The sequence below is a fragment of the Salvia hispanica genome, chromosome 2 (genome assembly GCF_023119035.1).
Source record: "Salvia hispanica cultivar TCC Black 2014 chromosome 2, UniMelb_Shisp_WGS_1.0, whole genome shotgun sequence".
NCBI lineage: Eukaryota > Viridiplantae > Streptophyta > Magnoliopsida > Lamiales > Lamiaceae > Salvia > Salvia hispanica.
Genome location: NC_062966.1, coordinates 24,400,512 through 24,420,127, shown reverse-complemented (window position 1 = coordinate 24,420,127; position 19,616 = coordinate 24,400,512). Strand labels below are relative to the sequence as shown.

The window sequence follows — 19,616 nt, the reverse complement described above, 5'->3', positions numbered from 1 at the left end:
AACTTCAATGTTGGGAACCCCTGATAGCTGTATCCTCATCTTGTTACACTCATCAATTCTTAGCTTTGTCAGAGAGGAAAACACAGGCTGTGCAGGTGCGACTAATGCTCCCATTTCCCCCCTTTGTGATCAACCCCTTCATAGCATCCAACTCAATCAGTTGAATTTCTTCAAGAGTAGACATTTGAGATGATAATCCTGCCTCACTCCTCAAAATGTATTCTATTCCTCCACAACCTTCAATTATCAATTTCTTCAATCCATTCACAGAGTATATGCTCGGACCCACACATTTACATTTACTGATTGTTAGATGCACAATTCCCTCCTGCTAATACTCTCTCATCTTCAAGGTTGCATTCAGACAGGATCAACTCTTTCTTATAACATACATCTATTCCTACATTCCAAGAGAAACTGTTATAATATGATTCCACTCCTATTGTGTAGAAAGTGTCATGCACCCGACTTTCCCAACTTGTTATAAAAGAATTAAATTCATTAACATTTTTCACTCTTCCACTAAACTCCTCTAGCAGTTTCAGATTCTCAATTTCTTCAATCACTGCTTGTATACGGGGTGGTAATTCTAAGTGCTGAAGATTCCCAAGTTTATGAAACAATCCTCTTGGAAGCATCTCCAATTTATGCGCATTCAATGCAAGGAATTTGAGATTGAATAATTCCCCGACTGTTAGGAATTCTTGTATTCATCTAATGAGCGCAGCGGAAATTGCATACAAGAATACAGATCTAGATTCATAATCATATTGCAAGTTGAGCATGTAAAACACAACGGAACTAAATCTTACTTATTGTGTTGTTTTCTTCTGCGATTGAATCCTGCAAGTTGAATCCACTACTATCGAGGTCCACGTGCAATCCAATCCGATGCAGGAACTATCCCGGTACAATTGCTCCGTAGAAGAATGCTAGGAATTCTCTCTACAAAGCTTTACGTATTTTCTCTCTAATGTTACGCTATTTCTCATCTTCCACTATGGAGAATAAATAACCATTATATAGATGAAGAGTCACTAGGGTTTCATGATTGTTGGGCTTATGGACTAATATAATTATAGCCCAACTATAATTAATTAATCCATATTAATCTAATTCTAGCCCATTTCCTTTCAATCTCCCACTTGGACTAGCATTAGATATAATACGCAGTTCCAACTTTGTACCCTTGAGCGGATCAAAATACACTTATAGTGTGACCCTTTAGGCCCTCATTATCGACGATGATCTAATCGAAGTCTGCACAAAACTCCTAGACTGCGTTGGCAGCGTAGCTCGATATATGAAGGACGTTTACGTGAATTCGGTAAACAAGCCTTTACATAAAGTTTATAGTAATATCCTTTCATTCACGAACCACCCGATTGAGCCTAAGATTTGCTATGTGTCATCCAAATAGCTCAATCACTTTATCTCATCTTTATTAAATGACCCATTCGATCATATTCAATTACTTTAATCGAATATATCTTTGCATTGGCCAATGACTTAATGGTCAAGTAATATAGAGAATTTGAGTGTTCTCTCGAAATTCTAATCGAGGAATGAATCTCATTCTTGGCTCAACTACCATTTTCATTTATCTTATGATATACCCAACACAGGTCCGTGTCTCAATCCTCCTTTGGGAGGCAAAGCGTTGGACAAGATCAAAGCACACCACTCAACAAACAAAATGTGTAATGACCTCAGATCCAAGGACTATTACATACTTCATGCACTAATAAACTGTAGACACTTAACAAAACAGTTTAATAGTAGGGTATACCAATACTCTCCAAAGTATACCATGTGTCCATCACGAGTATCTGATATCTCATAGTTGTGAGAACAACTACATTCTCGAAGAATGTGATGCAAACCCCATGCTAACCTGTAACATATCATCAATATCCCATTCTTGATGATCATTGGTTAGGGCTATTTTAGAATTATACTACATCATTAATGTCTCACTCCATTAACGACAGTCATAATTCAAGGGAACAAATATTTAGAATAAAGACAAACATTTAAAACAATTATTCCAATAAGTGCACAAAACCCATAGAAAATTAAATTTTCATAGAATGTGATCAAGTAATATTGTCTCAACACAAAATGTTTCTAAGACATATAAAACTTTAACTCCCACTGATTCAAAGCCATCTACCAATATGCTTAACACCTAAGCTCTCAAAGTGCTTGTTGTGTTTTGCTATACATAACGGTTTAGTGAAAGGATCAGCTAAATTATCATCAGTGGGTACTCTTTCTAATTTTATGTCACCTCTTTCAATTATTTCTCTGATCAGATGATATCTTCTAGGAACATGCTTGTTCCTGTTCGTAGCTCTGGGTTCTTTTGCTTGCGCAACAGCACCAGTGTTGTCACAGTACAAAGGTATTGCACTACTGGCACTCGGAACAACACCCAGTTCCTTAACGAACTCTAACAAAGCAACAACTTCTTTGGCAGCTTCAGATGCAGCAATATACTCGGCTTCGGTGGTGGAATCGGCAGTTGTACCTTGTTTGGAACTATTCCAACTCACTGCTCCACCATTGAGGATAAAAACATATCCAGACTGAGACTTATAGTCGTCATGGTCTGTTTGGAAACTAGCATCAGTATACCCAGTAACTGATAACTCTGGTTGTCCACCATAGACTAAGAAATATTCTTTAGTCCTTCTAAGGTACTTAAGAATAGTCTTAACAGTTTTCCAATGTTCCTCACCGGGATTTTGCTGAAATCTGCCTGTCATGCTAAGCGCATAGGCCACATCGGGCCTAGTAGAGATCATGGCATACATAATAGATCCTATAGCCGAAGCATATGGGATCCTTTTCATGTTGTCTCTTTCTTTGTCATTAGAAGGACAATCCTTCTTTGACAATACAATGCCATGTCCCATAGGAAGAAAACCTTTCTTAGAATTCTCCATAGATCTTAATTCCAAGGATATAGGAAGCATCACCCAGATCCTTCATCATAAAGGATCTAGACAACCACTCTTTCACGGATTGCATCATGGAACGATCGCTTCCCATAATCAAGATGTCATCAACATATATGATAAGGTATACGACGTTTCCATTTTCGCGTTTACTATAAACACATGGATCCTCTTTGCTTCTGACAAAACCAAACGATTTGATTGTTCTGTCAAAACAAATATTCCAACTCCTCGAAGCTTGCTTAAGTCCATAAATGGACTTCTTTAGCTTGCACACTGCATTCGGCCTTTCTTTCGATACAAAACCTTCAGGTTGTGTCATATAGACATCGCCTTCTAATTCTCCATTGAGAAATGCGGTTTTGACATCCATTTGCCAAATATCAAAATTGTAGTATGCAGCAATTGCAAGTAATATCCTAATGGACTTGATCTTAGCAACTGGCGAAAAGGTTTCATCATAGTCAATGCCTTCGCGCTGACTATAACCCTTTGCCACTAACCTAGCCTTGTAGGTTTGTACTTTGCCATCTGCATCTCTCTTCTTTTTGAAGATCCATTTGCAGCCTATAGGGTAAACCCCATCTGGCAAGTCAACTAGTTCCCAGACTAAGTTGAAGTACATCGAGTCCATTTCAGATATCAAGGCTTCTAGCCACTTCTCTCGATCGGTGTCTGACACCGCCTCGGCATAGGTCTTAGGCTCATCGTCATCTAAATCAACTTCATCATCTTGGTTCTCAACCATTAGATTCAGTCTCTCAGGTGGACGACGAGTCCTTCTAGGCCTATTGAGTTGGTTTTGCTCTGGTTCAGGCTGTTCATTCTGTATGTGAGAAGGTTCAGGAATATCCCCATGATCTTCTTGAGGTGGAGGTGATGCAACTATTGCATCATCTTGTCTTTGATGCATCTCATTGTCTTGAGGTGGTCCTTCGAGAGTCTCTCTAAGGTTCTCTCTAAGAGTAATTTCCCCTCCCAATAGATCATCAAAAACTCCCACTGAGTTATTGTTCAAACCATTTGACAATACCTCATCCTCAGTGTTATCTTGTGGTTCTTGAATTTCTTCAAGATCTACAATGTTGTGACCTTGTTCCTTTAAGACATAATTGTCTTCAAGAAACGTCACATTCCTAGAGATTATCACCTTGTGATCTCCAGGGTAGTAGAATTCATATCCTTTAGTTTCTTTAGGATATCCCACAAAATAACATTTCTCACTTTTAGTTTCCAATTTATCAGTCATCATTTTCTTAACAAAAGCTGGACAACCCCAGGTCCGGATATGGTTAAGACTTGCTTTCTTGCCACACCATAACTCATATGGTGTTTTCTCGACTGATTTAGAAGGAACCCTATTTAGAATGTAAATAGCCGTTAGTAAGGCATGACCCCATAGGAATAAAGGGAGACTGGCAAAGCTCATCATGGATCGAACCATATCTAATAATGTTCGATTTCTCCTTTCAGATACTCCATTCATTTGAGGTGTACCAGGAGGTGTCCAGTCTGACTGGATTCCATGTGACTTCAAGTAATCAAGAAATTCCCGGCTCAAGTATTCCCCTCCTCGATCTGATCGAAGAGTCTTGATACTTTTCCCAAGTTGTTTCTCAACTTCACACTTAAACTCTTTAAATTTCTCGAAGGCCTCGGATTTATGTTTCATAAGATACACATATCCATACCTTGATAAATCATCAGTAAAAGTTATGAAGTACGAATAACCACCTCTTGCTTGAGTTGGAAACGGTCCACACACATCTGTGTGAATTAACTCTAGCAAATCCTTAGCACGCACCCCTTTCCCAGAAAATGGTTTACTTGTCATTTTTCCTTTGAGACAGAATTCACAAGCTCCATATGATTCTAAATCAAATGAAGTGAGATAGTCTAACTTTCTCAATCTTGCTATTCTTTTCTCATTAATATGACCAAGTCTGCAATGCCATAGATAAGTTGCATTATTCGTATTACATAGCTTAGGTCTTTTGTTTTGCACATTGAGGATATTTCGTTTGTATTCAAGCATATATAATCCATTTTCAAGAGCGGCATTTCCATAAAACAATCCATTAAAAGAAAACGAGCATCTGCTGTTTGCAAAATGGAAGGAAAAACCTTCAATGTCTAACATCGGAATGGAAATAATATTCTTAGAAATAACTGGAACGAAATAACAATTGAACAATTCTAGTCTATGTCCTGAGGGAAGATCTAATCTATAAGTTCCCACGCGTTCGGCAGCAACTCTTGCTCCATTCCCAACACGCAAATCAACTTCCCCAGGCCTCACTTTCCTGCAGTCACTTAGACCCTGCACATTATTACAAATGTGTGAGCCACAAGCTGTATCTAATACCCAAGATTGTGATTTATTCATAGACATATTTATCTCAATGACAAACATACCTGAGCTCCCACTTTCTGCACCTTGTGCCTTGAATTTTGGGCAGTCTCTCTTCCAGTGTCCCTTTTCATGACAGAAAAGACACTCATCCTTTGATAACTTCGACTTCTTCTTAGCCCCTCCACTCTTAGGCTTTAGAACAACATCCTTAGATGCTTTCTTCTTCTGTTGCTGCTTATTCTTCCCTTTGGAAGACTTCGCAGAAGAGCTCACCATGAGCACAGATTTTACCTTAGTAGTGGAAGACTCATAAGTCTTAAGCATGTTGTGCAACTCTGGCAGCCCAACCTTCGTGTTGTTCATGTTGAAATTCACAATGAAATTCTCAAAACTACTAGGAAGAGACTGAAGAATTAGATTTGTTGAGACATTTGCGGGAAGCACCGTTCCAATCGATGCTAACCTCTCAATCAAACCAATCATTTTCAGCACATGCTCAGAAACCTTGCCTCCATCATGAAGCTTGCACTTGAAGAGATCGCGAAGTATCTCATACTCCATAGTTTGAGCTTGTGAAGCATACAAACTCTCCAAGTGTTTAACCATCTCATATGGAAGCATGTGCTCATGTTGTCTTTGAAGTTCCAAACTCATGGATGACAGCATGATGCACTGAGCATCATTTGCATTTTCAACATGTTTCTCATGAGCAGCAGCGTCAAACGTAGCAAACTCAGAAGATTCCTTACTGGGAACGACACCAATTGGTTTGTCCAAGACATAATCAATTTTGTCATGCCTTAGCACCAAGCGCAAACAACGGAGCCAATCCGTGAAATTTGACCCAGTCAACTTGTGTGTTTCCATCAAACACTTGTAAGTCAAGTTTGACATTTTATCTGAACAGAAAAATACAATGAAAAGTAAATTAGAAAAGCATACAAAGATCACATTCGTATCTCTAATCAAACAAGAGTTTATTGTATTGATTAGCTCCCACTAATTTTAACATATATTATGTCCCCCAAACATAAAATACGAATTTATATCAAATATAAATTTTAGTGGTCCAAGATCCAAGTCCATATCATCGCAGCCCCTGCTTTGGCTGATCACTACAATAATATTACAAGGTAGGCCTCTAAGCCAATTGCAACAACTATTTTGCAATTCTTGGTTTATTAATCCAATTAATATGCATCCATAAACTATTTAGGTCGCTTTGGCTTTACTAAACAATTTAAGCAAGTCAACCCCATCACACGATGCCAACCATGCATCTATGAATGAGCCTAGGCCTTGTGGATTTAGAGTAAACGCTTTGGCGTAAAACTCGTGGTCGAAAAGGCTAGGAACATCAAACAATTATGATGGACGATGCGTTTGTTTCAAAAACAAGACTTATATTTTATGGGGAAAAAGTGTGATACTAGTTATGTGAGTATAATATCCAATATTAAATTTCAAACAATTACTGGGCGCCGCCTACCCAGACATAGTATAACACGGACTACACATACTGGGCGCCGCCTACCCAGACATAGTATAACACGGTCTCTAACTACTATAGTTACAATAAATAAGCATAAATCAAATAGCATGCTTATCAAATAAGATATCAAATAATGCTCAACAAATAAAATCAAATTTTATTCTCAAATTAAATGTGGATTAACCGATTATATTAACTCCAAATTAATATAATTGCATATTTAATATTAATTCTAAATTAATAAAACTATACAATAATTTATTAATCTAATTAATAAACTATGTTTCTGTAACAGGTTTTATATAATTAGTCTAATTAATTATATGTCTCTGTCATTTTAATTATCCGAAATAATTACTCACAAAACCATCTTGCTTGAAAAACTTGTTAACTTTGAATCAGATTTTAATACTGAAAAATTTTGAGACATAATAAAGTTTCCTTTTGACAGAATATAATTTTCTTTGGAAATACTTAGGAATCAAGAAACAAATCCCAATTCTAATAAACAAGGTTTTCCATAATATCCTATCATGTTCGAAACGAGAAAGGAGAAATCTAATTCCATGATTTGATTTTGCAAAACTCAAGTAATTTTCATCATGTACTTGTTCAAAACTTAAATGAAATCAAATTTCATTATGAAACTCCAAAAGTTTTCGGATCGTAGATTTCCAGAAACGAAATAAGAAATTTAATTTCTCATTCCAACACAATTATGTAATTAATCCACAAGTAATTAGCAAATACAAAATTAATTATGAATCGAGCCCCGGGCTCTGATACCACTGTTAGGAATTCTTGTATTCATCTAATGAGCGCAGCGGAAATTGCATACAAGAATATAGATCTAGATTCATAATCATATTGCAAGTTGAGCATGTAAAACACAACGGAACTAAATCTTACTTATTGTGTTGTTTTCTTCTGCGATTGAATCCTGCAAGTTGAATCCACTACTATCGAGGTCCACGTGCAATCCAATCCGATGCAGGAACTATCCCGGTACAATTGCTCCGTAGAAGAATGCTAGGAATTCTCTCTACAAAGCTTTACGTATTTTCTCTCTAATGTTACGCTATTTCTCATCTTCCACTATGGAGAATAAATAACCATTATATAGATGAAGAGTCACTAGGGTTTCATGATTGTTGGGCTTATGGACTAATATAATTATAGCCCAACTATAATTAATTAATCCATATTAATCTAATTCTAGCCCATTTCCTTTCACCGACTCCTTCAGGGACTTCCGTGATGGCTGTATTCGAGAGGTTTAACTCCCTGAGTTCTTTCATCTCTCCCAAGTTTGGCACATTTTCTAGCTTATAACACCACTCAAGGAACAATGAATCATTATGTTAGTCCTGCTCAAATCAAGAGTGCATAGTCCTTGCATTTTAGAAAACAATGAATCTGAGATAAAATCCAACCGATTATTATCCCGTAAAAGCAATGTTGAGAGCTTAGGACAATCGGGAGACATTCCTTCTTCAATTCTCCTTATGCCATTTTCCATACACCTTCTCCAGATCCTTTGCCCATTGTGCTTCTTTGGGAATTTCCTTCAAATCACCTCCTGCTCTTACCATATATTTCCCCCCACATATCTTCAACGCCATACTTCTTACAAGATCATGCATCTTCACGCATTCCATAGGACCACCAAACACATCGCGACCAACAGAACTTTCCAATAAGCACACATTCACTAATTTATCCAATACGGAATGACCTAGCTCAATTTGCGCTCTCCTTGTCATTCTTTCATCCAACCCTCCTGAAATGAACTCTCTAACCAGATGCTCTCTCTTTATTTCTTTATCTTCAGGATATAACACACAATGGAGGAAATAACGTTGGAATGTATTGAACTCATTACTCTGACTATGATGATTCCTCTTCAACAGATCAAAACTATATTTCAATACTTTATAAACATCACCATCTCCCATCCCATCATTCCCTGAGACACGTTCTTTTAGTTCTGCATAAGCATTTCTCCATGCATGAATGGATCTCTCGCCCCTCATGCTTCCAGCCATTGTAACAATTGCTAGGGGCAGACCGCCACACAATTCTGCCACAGATATGGCAATTTTTCGGCCGAAGAATCAAGTTCTATCTCATTTCTTAGAGTTTCCTTGAACAATTCCCATGCCTCATGATGATTTAGATTTTTCACTTGAATCTTTGTTTGGCAACAAATTTGACGATACAGTTCTAAGGAGCGAGTAGTTATAATCAGCCTACAACACTCAACAGAAATGGGACATCCAACCTTTAATAGATCAATATTTTCCCAAACATCATCTAATATCAGCACTGAATTCTTCATCTGAGAAAAAGTTTTATGTAGTCTCAACGCCCTTATGTCTTCATTATCCACACCCACAAGGTCCACACCTATAACATGAGCAATTTTATCTTGTAAAGTCGTAACACTAAATTCTTGAGAGATTGTAACCCAAATCACACGTCCCTGAGAATGTTGGAGGAGTCGATTGTGTATGTGCTTTGCCAGTGTCGTTTTTCCCACACCACCCATACCATAAACACCAATTCTCGACACTTGCTCACTCTCCAAATATTTCAAAATCATCTCCAAATTTTCATGAAAAGCTTCACCAACCATCCCATTTGTCAACAACTTATCTCCCCTACTTCCACAAACATCAAGGACAAGTTCACCAAAATTCCGAATTTGCTCAACAAGCAAGTCAACCTCATCAATAAGTTTAACTGGCAACCCTCCATCCATCAATCTCATAATGAATCCTTTGGATTCCACTTGAGTCCCCAACTCAACAACTTGCTTTTCAATGGACCTGACTTCTTCCAACCACTCCTCAACTTTGCGCTTCCTTTTCTTTCGACCAGAAAGTTCAGAGTTATTGATTTCCACCTCAACATCAGATGCCTTGGCACCCAATGATTTCAACTTTTTCTGCAGAGCTTTCAGATTGAGCTCAAATTCCTCTATACTCTTCACATTATAGTGTGCTTTTACCTGCAATTAGTTCCACCACCTTTGACAAAAATGACTCGAAAATCTGGCTCAACATTTTTGCCACTTTGCTCTTCCCAAAGAAAACATAAACCAAAAACAAGAATTATTTGATGAGAAAAAAAGATACAATCTCATTTTTCCAGCAATCATCTATCCAGTCCAAAAATAAATTTGCAAGTAATGAACAAAGTATAAATCCAATATATATATGTTGAATATGTGAATTGATGGAAATCGCCAGCAATCTACCAGATTTGATGATTATTCAAAATTTCCTTCATTTTACATATTCTAAACAAACAAATAAAATCATATATGTAAATTAGTATGAGAATTGTTACCTGAGAGATATGAAGGACTGAGCTGAGATTGAATAGATTTGTAGATTTTGTAGATCTAGAAAGAGAGAATCACAAGCTGTAAATATGAGCGTGCAAAAGAGGAAGAGAGATTCACTATATGAAGTTGAATTGGACTCCACTAACTTCTCCAGAGATCACAAAATCAAAAACAATAACTATTTGATGCGAAACATAGTTTTAATCTCACTTTTCGAGTGATCATCTATCCAGGATCCAGTCCGAGAATGAATTTGCAAGTAATGAGCAAAGTATAAATGCAATGAAGCAAGATGTTAGAGTTGACTCCAATACAGATGATTATTCTAAATTTCCTTCATTTTACATGTAATACAAAGAAATTAAAACTTTCATTTCCAGAAGCCTTACGGTAATATTCGCAAGAACAAACCAATAAAAGCAGAGATGTAAAATTAGTAGGAGAATTGTTACCTGAGACATGTGAAAGGCTGAGTTGAAATTGAATTAGATTTGTAGATCTAGAATCAGAGAATCGACTTGTGGTCTGTGGACAGAGATAAAAAGCGAAAAAAATGATTGGATATTATTATTGACTCAAATAAAATGACACATTTCTTTGCTTGTATGAATTTTAGGAGTTATTGATCATTGTGTTTAATTGTAGAGAGAAAAGATAGGTGTAAATATTAAAATTGAGAGAGGATAAAAAAAGAATATTTTAATAAGAGTGAGAAAAAGTGATTGAGTGTATTAACTGGGGAGAGAAAGTTATCAAAAATAGGAATTGTGTTATTTTATTTGGGACATAAAAAGAAAAACGTGTCATCTTAAACGGAACGTAGGGAATAGTAAAGAATGAAACTCATTTGTAGAAACTGAGCATAAATGAAATGGTCTAATTTTTATGAACATGCCAAAACTGAAAAATAAGACTAATGGATATGGATGGAAGGATTATATTAGAATTAATATGACATATTCAACTCAATTCTTATAATTGGTATTAATAATTTATTTTACAATTTTCCCATTCTTTTATAATTGCGACATTGAATTTCAAAAAGCGTTCTATAGAGTCGGAGCTAGGGACGAAATAAATTCATTATTTTAATGATGCTTCACAATAAATATGAACAGAGTCGGAACCAGGAACGAAACTGATACGATCACAAAACTTATGTGCCACGTCAGCTGGAGCAGAAACGAGAGAGAAGGAAAGTTGAGGGGTCTAAATGCAAATGAGAGAGAATGAAAACAGATTGGGTATAAATGCAGAGACTCTCATCTTTAATAAGTCATGAAAAATGTGTGTTGTGTGCGCTGAGCGCTTGGGCTGAGGATCGTGGATCCGAAGCATTCCTACCAGTTCTTCTATCGTTAATCTTTCGTTCTAGTATCTCAATTCCTTTTGTAGTTGTGTGTAAACATTCTATTCCAACAATTATCAATACATTTCTTATCTAGATCTTTCCTATTTGAGTTTGCATATTTGATTTTGGATTAAGTTGCATCAAATCATGGAGGTGATCATCGATTGGAGCTCTTCTTGTGGTTTGGTCTCTGATAGCAGAAAAAGGATGCAACAAATGGTATCCAGAGCTAACGTTCCTCGGACAATGATGTCGGCGACGCGATTGACGGAGCCGGAGAAGAAAGAGTTGGATTGGGAGAGTCGACGGGAGCAGAAGACTCTGGAATCACAGCAATTCGAGGCTCGACGGGAGAAATGGAGGCTGGAATTTCAGCAGCTACTCCGAAATTTCATCTCGGAGTCAGGTGGAGAAGTTGCAGAGGGTAAGGAATTATCATGCGTGCAGGAAGAAGATCAGCAAATCGACAATGTGGAATTCCAGAACTCTTCTGATTTCGATGGACGCGAGCCTTCCAAAGTTGCCAACGACGGTGTTGAGCACCTTATAAGTGTGAGACATGAAGAGATTGATATGGAATTGGAGTTCGGTAAGCTTGAATCGCATGAGAAAGGAGAGCCTATTGGGGAGTTGTTATTGAGCTGCAACAGCACTGATCATGATCCATTGGAGGTAGCACTGACTCCATGGCAGATAACAGAGGAGCTAGAGCTATCCATGCCTCTGCCTCACAACAGGAACTCAATGGAGATGAAGAAGGACATGGAACTAGAGCAGAATCAACTCAAGCAAACTGAATGTCTATCTCATGCTCGACAAAATGCCTCACTGAGGGAGCTGTATGTGGTTTTACCTATCTCAGCCTGTTATAGCTTGTCACTGTCGTGGCTGCTCAATTGGTTTCCGAGGCCTATGGTGAAGCTGAAATTCATGGCTCAACATGATGAAGAGATGGATAAGGAGGGCAATGTGCAATGGGTATTGGCTAAGGCCGGGAAGGACCGGATTTATGTGGTAGTATTGGAGGTGTTAGGTTGGTTATGTGATGGAGAATATGATGCTTATGCTCTCTCTAAGCTCCAAGAGTTGACAATGACCGGTGTTCTATGGTGTGATCGTGATACACAAAGTAGTTTTGTGAGATTGGAGGAATGGGAAAATGATAAATATGAAATGAAATTAGGAATTGCTAAGGATAGTGTTGATAATATAACTGTCCATTGGAAGACATTGCCAAATTTGAGAGATGATCTCAGGGAGTTAGTGGAATTGAAGGAAGAGAATGAGGTTTTTGAAACTTGTGATTTGGTGGATGTGTCTCTGTTCCATCTTGTGAAAGAAGACCTGAATTTTTGTGAAAGAGAAATTGGAAATTCCAAGAGCTCTTCTGCATTTTGATGTTGATGTGAAGGAATCTTTTGATGTTAATCCTGCAACATTAGTTGACAAGGAGGAGACTTATTATGCCAGTTGTAGTGCAAGTTTGGCAGTCAAGATTATGTTGATTTTAGCCTTCAATAGCAACAATTACCTTTCATTGAAGTGGTTGTCTGTTTTATCTACAAAGCCCACAGTGAAGATGAAGCTCATGGATGTTCCAGTTTTTGATAGTTGTAAGGTCTTGAAAAGTGGTGGCATGACTAGAGGTACTCACATGCATAATCAGCAAGGTGAAGTGATGGGGAAGGATCTGCCGAAGGTGCCAAGAGGAACCTTTACAGATAAGGGGGCTGGTGCTTATGAAATTGCAGATGACAGGAAGGGACAAAACTCACCTCCCATGTTTATTTGTCCAATCTATGAGATTAAGCTGGTGGATCATATTATCATTGCTTCGGGCCAGGCACATCATGATGATAGCAACAACGAAAAATGGTTGGATGGAAGTTTCAAGAGATGTCCCTGGGCCATGGCTGCAGATGAGGTGGGTGTACAGGCTGTTGTCAAGTTGAGTAAATCCTTGTGTTTTTGGATGACAAGGGCCCTTGGTTATTTTTCATGGTGTCTTGGTAGTAGTGGTCTAGTTGCATTCGCTCATCCTATGTTTGATCCAATGAAATTGGTTGTGGATTGTGATTCAAAAGGCTTGAGGAAGTCGTCAGTTGTGCAGAGTCATTATCTTCATTGGAGTGGCTGCTCCTCTGATTTCCTAAAGCCAATAGTAAAGATGAAGCTGCAGGAAGATGAAGGTCAAGAAGTTTGGTTCTATGATTCCTTGAGGACAAGGAATCTTATGGGGGGAGTATTGATACGATCACAAAACTTATGTGCCACGTCAGCTAGAGCAGAAACGAGAGAGAAGGAAAGTTGAGGGGTCTAAATGCAAATGAGAGAGAATGAAAACAGATTGGGTATAAATGCAGAGACTCTCATCTTTAATAAGTCATGAAAAATGTGTGTTGTGTGCGCTGAGCGCTTGGGCTGAGGATCGTGGATCCGAAGCATTCCTACCAGTTCTCGTTAATCTTTCGTTCTAGTATCTCAATTCCTTTTGTAGTTGTGTGTAAACATTCTATTCCAACAATTATCAATACATTTCTTATCTAGATCTTTCCTATTTGAGTTTGCATATTTGATTTTGGATTAAGTTGCATCAAATCATGGAGGTGATCATCGATTGGAGCTCTTCTTGTGGTTTGGTCTCTGATAGCAGAAAAAGGATGCAACAGAAACTACATGAGATGCACAAGGGCCAAATGCCCCACTTCCTAAAAAATATTTATTTATACTTATTTGATCATTATTTTTTAAATTTCTTTTTGTAACACCCCAATTCTTTGACATCTTAGCGATTATCCGAAGGACGTTCAATGGCTAGACAAACTTTTTATGAGATAAACTTTAAGACAACTAAAGAGCTCGTTTAGAACAAAAGAACTTAGGTCATACCCCTCCGTCTAAATGTGAAGAAAAGTGAGTTGAAAAAGTTAGCGGAATGAGGATCTCACACTGTATATTTGTTTTATAATAGAATATGAATGGAAAGAATCAGTAGAATGAGTCTATTTACCAAAAATATAATAAAACAAAGTGGATAACTTTTATGCACCGTCCAAAATAGAAAAAATAAAGTGGACCAACATTTCCCAGACAATGCATGTAAATAAATAATGGATCAAGAACATGAAAATAGGAGTACAAAAAAAATATGTACACAGATTTCCGGCCTCTTCTTAGCAACCCAAAATGTCTTTTTCTTCGGCCCACTCGAAACTCAGCCCAGTAGCTTGAGGATCAGCCACGGCCTCTACCCAAGACCCACAGCCTATTCTTCTCTTCATCCCTTTAAGGCTTTCTATGTTCAAACAAGGAAGTGCTCAATGAAGATAGTATCAGTCACCTTTTTACATTTTAAGCCATGAACAAGAAGAAATGCTTTAGAAAAAAGGAAGTCAAAGACCTCATAAATAACATAATCAGTAGTAGCAACTACAAATTGAACAAAAATTGCAGATTTTCCTCAAGCTGTGGTTTCCAAATTCTAAAGATAAGTATAATTTCAAACCATTAGTCTCCCCCACTCTAGGTATAATCTCATCCATTCATTATACAAATCTAGTTGTCCATTTCCTTTTTGATACAAATCCACATAAGAAAAGTGGTTTCAGTTCTCTCTTTACATCGATGTGATGTGATGTGAGACAGTTTAGTTTCACTTGTCAACACTTTATTCTTTATCTTCCTTTATTATTTTTTCGTTTAAAGGCTTGTCAATATTTTATTCTTTATCTTCCTTTTACCTTTAGGCTCGTCAATATTTTATTCTTTATCTTCCTTTATTATTTTTTCATTTAACCTTTAAACATTAGGACCCGTTCACTTTCCCTTTTAGCAAATGCCCAGAATTAATTCTTGGCCAGATTTCAAATGGTATGGCCCACCTATTTTGAATTATATCCATGCGTTCAGTATCCAAGAATTAAGATCCATAAGTAAAAGTGAGAATTCTTTTTTTCCAGTAAGAGGACGAAAAAAACCTCCAAATATTTCATAATGAGCCATACCCTTCAACCTCCAAAAGCTGTGGCAAACGAAAAAATAAGTCCGTCATTTTCATTTTCATCTCAAATTTTAGGTATTTTACAGGCACCTCCATATCTACAGCTTCCACCTCTACTTCCTGCTTCCACCTCTACTTCCTCCTCCGTTGTAGCCGCCTCCGCGGGTGCTTCTCTACACAGATGGGGGAAACGAAACTTGAACGGAGCCCGCTGCCTCGCTCTGGCCCTAACGCTCACCTGGATCAAAGATTAGAGCCGTTTTTTTTTCATTTGAATAAGTGAAGGCAATCTCGCAGCCGCCTGCTCCGGAGTCTTGTTTCGATTTCTCCTCTGTTTCGAAGCCCTATGCAGCGGCTGCCCCGCACTTTCAGAGAAATCCGCTGCCGCGGTATCAGAAACCAACGGCGGTGTACCGGTGCATCTCCGGTCATCGGATTTCCCATCCCCGCCACTGCCGCGGTGAGAAACTACACCGCCACTGCCGCCGTAAGGTGTCCTGAAATTCTCGATTTGGAGGGGAATCTAAAAATTTGGGGGCAAAAATGTCTTTTAGGTGTCCAAGTCCCTCAATTCTGGTCTCCCAAGAATTAAAAACAACCCATTTGCCAAGATTTATTTCAAGATCATTTCTGATGAACAGTTGCGGGCTGAGCCCCATATCTTGGGCTTGCCAGAAATTTAACACACAAACTAAACAATAGAATTTAATCAGATATGGACCCAAATCTAGCCATATCTGATAAACTGAACATGCCCTTAATTTCTTAAATCTCGTGCCTAAAGAAATGCATCAATTAATTAAACATTCATTCATCCTTGATCAGCAAGATGACGTTCATTATGAGTTCCACAATCACAAACTCACATTAGTCTCATCAGCATCATTTCAAGAAGAAAATGAAGAAGAAGACGACCATGATGATGAGAAAGACTATTCTTGTAGAAAATCGGAGCTAATATGTAATGAGTGCATTACTCCGATAATTGTGAAACAAACATCATCATCTTCTTCTTCTTCTTCGTCTTCTTGTTCAGGTAGTGGTAGTAGTAAAGATAACTACTACTACTACTACATGAGATGTAGCATGAGATTATGCAAATACTATCTTCACTTGGCGTGCTTCCAATGGCCAACTCAGATCTCTTCTGTTCCTCACATCCACAAACATGATCACAACTTCTCCTTCAGTTCGGTGACAAACTTAAACCATGGGATAGGTCGTATTGCAGCGTTTGACTTAAATGTACGAATGGTCTGTATTTTGCCTGTACAAATTGCAATAGCTTCAAAGTAGATATAAAATGCGCTTCAATGCCGGAAACCATATATCACGTAGCTCACCCTCCACACCCCCTCAACCTTCTCCCCAGAGTAGTTACTTTCATACGAGGTCCCAATCTATGTGATGGCTGTAATAGTCTCGCTGGAATGATAATTATAGGTATGCATGCCGCAGCTGTGATTTCAGCGTGCACTTTGAATGACCGTTGCTGCCGGCATTAACCACCAGCCTTAAATGGGACAAGCACCACCCGTTGCTTTTGACTCACGACGCCACTCTAAACTGTCCTGGTGATTTCTACTGCAATAATTGCGAGAAAGAAATGAATCCCAAAATGTGGATGTATCACTGCCGCAGCTGCGATATATCCTTCCATCCGCGCTGCATTGAAACAACATCCGGCTTGCTTAGAAACATCAAGTTTGGTCAAAAATATGTGATCGCCGGAGCTCACTGCCACACTCTCACCTTTCAACTTCTCACTACAAAACGCCGTTGCGACGTTTGTGTTGAGGATAGGTATGAAAGGGGGGCAAGAGGAGCTGCACCCACAAAGAAGAACAGGCCTCACTACAAAAAGAACTCACACACCCTCCTTATGCCTAGGTCTGGGGAAAAAGAGTGAAATAGCGAAATACCGTCCTTATCGTATTGAAAAAATATCGAGCATCGTGTGTGTGAAAGCATCCCTCACAATCACTGCACATAATCTCACACACACTGCACACATTCTTACACACACATTGCACACATTCTTTATTTGCATACGAACGATAAGAATAAATAATCCAAATTTACAACTTAGTATTGAGCATTGAACTATTACTTGATGTTCGTTTAATTATTGAATTAACTTTGTGCATTTTTTATGCGTTATGCTCGATTGTGTGCTGCTTAGCATGTTGAGGTCGAGCATCGTGCTTTCAAGCATTGCCTGGTTAAGCATCAAGCATAAGCAGCATTAGGCGGTAGTGTCGTAGATGGTGTGTCCATAGCCGCTGCATGACCAAGAAATTACTCTTCCAGCAGCAGCGGTCAACATCTTCGGGTTTAGGCCCAAATGAGACATAAGGAGCTCAATTACCCGTCGTCTCGTCGCTTGCCTTTACCCTTTTGGCGCCCTAGTTTCAACCAGGCAGCGAAACCGGAATTTTCTGCATTTTTCAGAATTTAAAAATAATGATGTACCCTTAAAATTAAGTGTAGAATTAATTTTGAAAATAAAGAAAACAATAGTAATTAATGTGAAGAAGCCTAATTCTTCTTTAGTACAAAATGAGCGCCGCTGCTACTTATTCTTCTTCACGAATCTGCCATCAGAAATCACCATCGAAATCCTCTAGCGCCTCCCTCTCAGAAGCACTGCGTTAAGCAAGTGCGTTTGCAAACCATGGCTCAATCTGCTCGATTCCTACGATTTCAAATTAAAAACCCCACCCGCTCTAGCTCTCTTGCAGCAGATGAACTCAACTCGATGCTCAATTTTCGAATTTGAAGACGAAGACGGAGCCGGTCTAGAGAGCCATGACCTTCACTATATTCCGCTCACAGATTTCGATATCCCTCACGAAAACTCAGAACCACTGGCAGCTATATATGGCTGCAAATGGATTGCTTCTTCTATGAGTTTGGGCATTCTAAAATTCGTCTTTTTATATGCAATCCGATCACTCGTCAATATATGGAGCTCTGGGGCCTGAGGAATACATCTATGATGAATTGATGATGATGGTGATGTTTTGTTTAGCATTGGATTTGGAATGAGCAAAATAAGTGGGCAATATAAAGTTGTGTGCAGTGTGTGTGCGCTGTGTGTGTAAATGTGTGCAGTGTGTGTGCAGTGTGTGTGCAGTGTGTGTGCGCTGTGTGTGTAAATGTGTGCAGTGTGTGTGTGTGAATCTGTGTGAGTAAGTAAGAATGTGTGCAGTGTGTGAGAATGTGTGCAGTGTGTGTGCACTGTGTGTTCTAAAATCTCCCCACTTAAAGATCATGGCCAATCCAACAGCTTGGGAAACTTAGACTGTTAAAGCTTCTCCCTTCACATTCTTTGAATTCTAGTACAATTTGCTTCCTCTTCGCATTTGGGACCAATGCTCCCTGCCAATTAAGTAGAACGTGTGCATACGACACACATGGGAAAACTCTTCCTTTATAACAAAAGCACAAATAAACAATGAATGTGTAGTGTTATGCAAGTGGAATACATAAACACAGCATGTTAACGAACTTGGAAATCTATGTTGGGAAAATAAGAAGCATTGAAGAAACGTTGGAAAAAGGGTGAAGCATGGAAGAAGATTTGAGTCCCCAAATTAGATAATTAATCATGTCTTATTCCAATGAATGTCTTGTTCCAAGAATGTATTTATTGTAGTATTTCAAAGGTCTCCAACATCCCTATAAATACATGGATGTTGGATACCATTTTATCAACTCATGCAATACAATCAATAGCTTTCTAATATTCTCTTCTTCTCAAATATGTCGACTGAACCATTTAACATGGTATCAGAGTGGGTTTGGACTCAGATAAGATATCATCATCGTCCTTGATACCTTTCTCGGCCCTTTCCCGTTTTTCCTTTATTTTTTCTTTTTCCGCAATACCTGTAAGAAGCAAGCCAAATGTCAGAAGACAACATAATAACCGAAACCTCAGATACATCCATGGCAGACGAATTTGCCCGGCAGTTTGCCAATTTTATGCGCAATAGTTTTGCGACAAATCAATCAAAACCACCAGAAACCGCTGCCGTGTCTTACAGAATTGACACGCAGCCCCTCCACATCGGTGGTAACAAGCTGAATGGAGAAAATTACTCTCTTT

The 19,616-nt window shown here is 38.4% G+C and overlaps 1 pseudogene; it reads right to left on the bottom strand.

The window, feature by feature from the left end:
• Nucleotides 1–6: 6 nt before the first annotated feature.
• On the bottom strand, nt 7–12,066 carry LOC125206555 (annotated as a pseudogene).
• Between the last annotated feature and the right edge of the window lie 7,550 nt (nt 12,067–19,616).